The sequence below is a fragment of the Sturnira hondurensis genome, unplaced genomic scaffold, assembly GCF_014824575.4.
Source record: "Sturnira hondurensis isolate 20B ecotype Veracruz unplaced genomic scaffold, ASM1482457v3 Scaffold0008916, whole genome shotgun sequence".
NCBI classification, from domain to species: domain Eukaryota; kingdom Metazoa; phylum Chordata; class Mammalia; order Chiroptera; family Phyllostomidae; genus Sturnira; species Sturnira hondurensis.
The window spans coordinates 1,008,526-1,015,519 of record NW_028081547.1 but is presented as its reverse complement, the minus strand read 5'-3'; the positions used below and the strand labels follow the sequence as shown (position 1 = coordinate 1,015,519).

The 6,994-nt window shown below is 47.7% G+C and overlaps 1 pseudogene; it reads right to left on the bottom strand.

Annotated features, from left to right (window-relative positions):
* Positions 1 to 225: 225 nt before the first annotated feature.
* On the bottom strand, positions 226 to 1,914 carry LOC118993852 (keratin, type I cytoskeletal 19-like; annotated as a pseudogene).
* Positions 1,915 to 6,994: the final 5,080 nt, after the last annotated feature.

The window sequence follows — 6,994 nt, the reverse complement described above, 5'->3', positions numbered from 1 at the left end:
CTTCAGTCAAAAGCAAAACTGTGTTTAATATGCAACTGCCCGTGTCAAAAGAAGTTCCTTAGCCCCTCTTCCAAACAGATTGTCAGCTTTTTTTTCCCCCTGGGCTATAAAATTTTATTGACAGATCATAGGAGTGCCAGAGGTAAAGGCCCCACCCCTCCCATTCGCCTACCCAGGAGCATCCATCCCTCTGCTGGAAGCAGGAAGCCAGGGAGGCTGCTGGACTCAGGTCTGAGCAGTGGGCCAGTTATTGTAGTAGGCATTCTGGCCCCCATGCAGGCTGGAGTAGGTGGTGATCTCCTGCTCCAGCATCATGACACCAGCAGCTCATGGACACCAACATCTTAGTATCCATAAGCTGCTGGTACTTCAGGTTTTGCTGCTTGATGTCAGCATGAACATCACTCAGCTGGGCTTCAATACTGCTGATCAGCATCTGAATCTGTGCCAGCTAGGTTCCAAAGCAGGACTCTGTTTCCACCAGAGTCTTCCAGGTCAGCTTTCATGCGGAACTGAGGCTGCAGCTGGATCTCCAGACCCTGGAGGGTATGGTGCAGGTCAGTGACCTCTGTCTTGCTGGTCTGCAGTTACTGTGTGTGGCCAGAAACCTCCTGGTTCAGCTCCTTGGTCTGGATGATGAATTGGGCTTCAGAATTCTTCCAGTTCTTCTCAGCTATGATCTCATACTGGCTTCTCATGTCACTCAGGATCTTGGCTACAACAATGCCAAGAGCGGAGTCCACCTCCACACTGACTTGATCACCCATCTGGCTCCTTAGGACACTGATTTCCTCCTCATGGTAAGCCTTCCTTCTTCAGGTAGGCCAGCTCCTCCTTCAGGCCTTCAGTCTACACCTTCAGGTCAGCTCTGGCCAGGGTCAGCTCGTCCAGCACCTTGCGCAGGCCATTGATGTCAGCCTCCATGTTCATGTGCAGGGCCTGATCTGTCTCAGACTTGGTTTGGAAGTCATCTACAGCCAGATGGGCATTGTTGAGCTGCAGGAAAATCTTGGAGCTCTCAGTGGTGGCACCAAGAATCTTGTCCCACAGCTCCCCAATGGTCTGGTAGTAGTGGCTGTAGTCACGGGTAGGCCAGGCCCTTGCTTCTAGTCCCAGTCATGGATCTTCACCTCCAGGTCTCTGTTGGCCACCTCCAGGGCACGCACCCTCTCCATAAAGGAGGCCAGGCAGTCATTAAGGTTCTGAATGCTCAACTTCTCATTGTCCACCAGAAGCCCATCGGACCAACCATGGTGTCTACATAGCCACTGCTGTAACCCCCAGAGCAGGATGAGGACCCAAAGCAAGCAGATGACACCAACACGCCATGGTTGCCCAAGGCTCCGTAGATGCTGGGCATGCAGCAGGAGACTTCCCCTCCAAAGCGCACATTGCTGCCACCCATGCTCACGAAGGACTAGGAGGCAGACGACTGGCGATAGCTGTAGGAAGTCGTGGAGAAAGAGGAAGCAGAGACACTAGGCAAAGGAGCTGTGATTGGCTGTAGGAGAATTTTATATGAAAATTCTAGAGCTACTGTGGATGTTGGAGAAGATAGGTGTGAGTTTGGAGTTGTGGGGTGAGTTCAGTTAAGGGTCTGAGTGTGAGAAAAGGACCCAGCCAGACCTGGAACAGTGTTCTCTCAGATTCTGCAGTTTGCCTCTCAGCTTTCAATCCACTTCTGCATCTGCTTACCTCACTGCCCTTTTTGCCTGCCTTTCATTTGACTCTTGACTTCAGGAAACATGTAGAAGTCATATGCTTTGTCCCTCCTGTGTGTGTGTGTGCATATTGAAATCAGGAACTGGTTCTCAGGTTAAAAGGCAGAAATAAAGAGGCCCCAACATCCCGAATCTCAACGCAGGGCACCAGCCAAGGGCTCAGCCAGTCTTGGACGCCGAGCTCCTCTCCCATGTTGGAAGTCCTGATGCAACCTGAGAAATTAATTGAAGTTCTGTTGGGCAGCTCTCCATGAGGGCACCTCTCCAGCCCCCTGTGGCTTCTGCATTTGTCATTTGTCTTGGAAGATCACCAAGCCAGGAGCAGAGTTTAACCAAAAGTAGATGGAATTGACTCATAAGAGCCAACTCAGACACTTGCTACCATCCAAAATAGAAAAGAGAAGGTGGATTGGGGAGGGAAATTGGACAGAATGAATGAAGATGGTACTTTGCTGGGAGGGGGCAAGGCTGACTGCATGCAGTCACACATGTCCTTTAGCTGGGGCCAAGGCAAGAAATAGAGCCTGAACTTGACTTTCACATCCACACATTGTGTTGAATTCTTCCAGGCCCCAACTGCCCTGGCATGCAGAAATAACCAAGCTGATGATATAATGGGGGACTATTTACGCTGATCAGGTATCTTGCCTCTGGCTGCATGGCCCTGTGATTAGTGGCCTGGGAGAAGTAGAGAGCCAATGACTACTATTCTTTTCATAGTTGTGTGTTGACAGCCTTAGAGGCGGACACTTGTGGCCATAAACTTTCTTGGTGCTTTGTTTGGTGTACCAAAGGCTGCTTCTGCCTTCATTCTTGAGATTGCTGCTGGGCTCAGTGGAGTGCATTGATGTGCTCTGGGTTTTGTTTTGTTTTGTTTTGTTTTGAAGTAAAGAGTGATATGGGAAGCATAGGTAATGAATGGAGGAGATATTTTTGGTAGAAAAGAATGAAGGTTTAGGAAATGAAGAGAGTTGCAACAGTTGAGCAAGTAGTTGGATAATTTGAGCTGAAAAATCACATAGGTCAAAAACAAATGTGCACATTATCTAATTTGAGTTCAACACTAGCCTATGAACCACTAACTATTAGTAGGTCTTGATGCTGAAATCGTTGCTCCCCCACAGGCTCTGGCGTTCAGAGATTTCCAGGGGAAGTGAGTACCACTGCTCTCAGTGCATCTTCCCTATTCTTTGGCAAATTGCCTCTCCACTCAGTCCTGCACTGTGGCCACATTATCATGGGGATGTGAGAGATAGTTCTGGTGGCATGTGGCCCCTGGAATGTGTTGTTCAAAGTGTTCCTATCACACCTATACTCTGCACCTACAAATAGCGAAGGTGGCTTTGAAAGGGCATTGTGAGCTTCGTTACTTGGATGGGCTCACGTGGTGAACCTCAGAAATACTGATCAAAGAGTAGACTCCCCAGAGATTCAGCTGTAGAGCCCTATCAAGTTCGGGCATCCTTCGGCCAGGGCAAACCCAGCTGATAGTTCAGTATTGGTGCCCTCATGGATCTCCACCCTGGAGTGAGAACTGGGAAATCATTTCTTTGAGCCTGTGACCCCAAGAATCCCTTCTTTTTCATCCCATTCTCTGTCTGTGGGTCCTTCAAATTCTACCTGTCCCTCAGCTGCGTTCCTGGGGAAACTCAGGCTGGCCAAGAGGACAGAACACTGGGAACGTTGACTCCAGAGTCACAGAGACAAGCTCTGTCATAAGCTGAGTGGTCTGGGAAAGTGTCTCACCTTCTCTGATCCGTGAAAAGAGGCCATTACACTTGCTATGTAGGACTGCTGCGAAGATTAAGTGCTCACTGATGATCACACAGCACATCTCTAAGGTGTTTGGGGTTAGGGTAGGTCATCCCTGTAGGAGTCTTCACCACTTAGTTTTGTGCATAGCATGTTTGTCTTTAAATGAGGAAGTCTGAGGAGTTCCTTTCATTGCACAGGCAATGCTTTCTCCTGGCCTCCCTTGTTTCAGACTGTAAGTGCTTGATGAAGATCTAGAAACCAAGTTTTATGAGGAATATCTGAGGAGTGGTGGTACTGGAGGAGAGGTGATCCTGGGAAGAAACGTCATTGCTCTCCTCAACATACTGATGTGTGTCTACATCTGGAAGAGCAATCAGATAAGGGCGGCTCAAGAGATAGCATTAAGATCCATGGATGAGAGCTGGAGGGGGACAGACTCAGATCCACTGAAGGAAATTCACAACTCTATACTTAGGAGCTGAGCACTTATTCAAGCAGCTGGTCCTGGAGGAAGCTTATCTATTATTTATCATCTTTTCTTTATCCTTACCTGAGTATATGTTTATTGGTTTGAGAGAGAGAGAGAGAAAAACATCGATTGGTTGCCTCTTATACATGCCCTGACCAGGGACCAGACCCGCAACCTAGATAGGTGCCCTGAATGGCAATCAAACCTGCACCCCTTTGGTGTATGGGACAATGCTCCAGCCACCTGAGACACCTGGCCAGGGCTCCATTATCATCATCTTCAGCAGCAGCAGCACCATCACCATTTACTAACAATTACTGGGAGCCAGGTCCTTTGCTCAGCACCTTGCCTGCATGATCAGTTAGTATCCCTTCTACTTCCACTTTCTTTTCTCTCGCAGGCTTATTATCCCTGTCCCCCACCCCCCCTAGCTTTTGGNCCCCCCCCCCCCCCCCCCCCCCCGCTAGCTTTTGGTCCTCATGAGGTTTGGAACATGGGACAAGGCTGGAGAGTCTGGGGAGAGGACAGTCCTTATAAGGAGGTGCCTACAGAACCTCAGGGCTTAGAAAAGAAAGTACTTCCCCGATGCAAAAATAAATTCACTCTTGTGTATTTGACAACTAGGCCTCATCCTCACTTGGCCCACCCTTCCCTTTCTGTACCCTTCAACCCCACACACCAGGGTATAGATCATCACCCTCACCTCCCTCCCCACATGGAAAGCTGGATAGAGAAATGAGTTATTCACAAATTTATGGGAAATTTAAAGATGTTGGTTTACTTTTCCAGAGCATTTAAAAAAAAGATTTTATTTATTTATCTTCAGAGGGGAAAGGAAGGAGAGAGGGAGAGAAATATCAATGTGTGGTTGCCTCTCGTGTGTCCCCTGCTGGGAACGGGCCTGCAACCCAGGCATGTGCCCTGACTGGGAATGGAATCATGATACTCTGGTTCACAGGCCCACGCTCAATCCACTGAACTACACCAGCCAGGGCTCCAGAGCATTTTTTAACTAGAAGGCTGATCTCTCATAATACAATGAAGGTCTCTCCCCCTTATTATATTAAAAGAGTATTGTGGTCTGAAAACAAGTGGGGGTATTTCAGGCAACTTGGCAGAAATCTCGATTCCTTCAGCCCATGCTAAACGGATGGAGAAGGATGGCTCGACAGGGCAGGGGAGCTCCTTATTAATGGATGCAGAGCTTCCGTTCATGATGATGAAAGAGTTCTGGAGCTGGGTAGTGGTAGTGGTTGCACAACATTGCGAATGTAGCCAGTTCCATTGAATTGCACATAAGAATGGTTTCCATGGTCAGAGAAAAGAAAAGAAGCAGTGGCTAGGCATCACGGTGGGAGGTATGGTGAGGAACCAGCAGGAGGAATGACCTAAAGGGCTCCAAGGGGTGGCTCTCTCCGTACGGTGCTGGAGGGGGTGCACCAGGGCACAGCCCTGACGGGGAGCGGTTGGCAATATGGGTCGGGATCGCAGATGCTCATGCCCCGAGTCAGTGATATCACTCCAGGAGTTCACCCCAGGTGTGTGCCTGCGTCTGCACACAATTATGACGGACCACAGGAGGCTGGCCTTGGAGGCAGCCCATGTGTGCACCCAGAGGGGGCTGGTTAAAGAAACTAAGATAGAGCGACTCCATGTGTGTCTGCATGTGTGCATGTGTGTGTGTGCATGTGTGTGTGTGTGTGAAAGAGAGAGAGGATATACTAATGTGAAAAACTCCGTGGGATCTGTCCACAGTGAAAACTTAGTGGAGGGTGAAAACATCAAAGAGCAGAATGGTGTAAACAGAATGCTACCTTTGTGTAAGAAAAGGGGGAAAATCTGAATATACATGTACTGTATATGCATACAAGAACACTGGAGGATACATAAGAAACTAAGTGGCTGCCTGAAGGGGCAGCTGTGAGAAGGGGGGGCCAATGGACAGACACAGGCTGGGAGCTAGACTTCCATTGTGTATTTGTATATTGTTTTGTTTTGATATTTTATCCACATGAATAATTTACCTGATCATATTTTCTTTAAAAAATAGCTATGAATGCCCTTTGCAAACTCTAATGCACTGTATAGCTATGAGGAATTAATAATGAGAAAACAATAATTCTCTAATACTTACCATTTCTCAAGTGTTTACTAAGTGCTGTGTGCTCACTGAATACTTTATATCTATGATCTTCTTTGACACTACACAACTTTATGGGCATCATGATCTTCATATTTCATAGACGGGTAAATTAGCAATCAGAGGAGTAAAGTAGGCTGTCCAGGGCCACAATTCTAGAAAGGCACAGAGCTGAGATTTGAACCCAGCACCGTCTGCTTTCACGCTTCCCTCCAGGTCATTGCCCTGCGGTAGATGGGATAGATGGGAGCTTTCTTTATTTTCCGCACTGCCAGCATGAGCCTGGCTGGCATCAAATGTGGACGTTTTCCAAGGAAAGCACAACACGTTAGTAATCTTTTTTTGGTGCCATTCTTGGGAAAAACCAACTCCCCTTAACACTATCTCTCTGCCTCAGGCCTTGTGGTCATTCCATTTTCAAGAGGTATTTTGGGTTGCCATTTTCCTGCACTACCCAGACAGGTACCATGATTAGACCTAATGCTTCCTTGTGGTTGCTCCGAGCTTTCCTGAAATGTCCATCCAGGACCTCCAAGATTGTGCAGGTCCTGGATGGATATTTATGGAACACAACTTTAAACTGGTTGATGAGTTAGGAATAACTTGGCAACGGCAGTGATATGTATGCACATACATATCACATGTATGCACAAGAGAACTTTTTTGTTGTTGTTCAGACCATCTCAGAGCTGTGTGCTTAAACCTGCAAATAGGGCTGGGTAATTACATGGCCCCTGAAAACGCCCAACAGTCGAATGAAAATTTGGTTGTAGAAATAATTAGATCACCAGATATTTAAAACCAGGGTCCAGAGGTAGAGCTGCAGGCTCCACCCTCATTTTACTTCAAAGGAGGGACCCCAAGTTGAGAGTAAGTTGAGAAGGAAAAGTGCTGGCATTTGGCAGATTG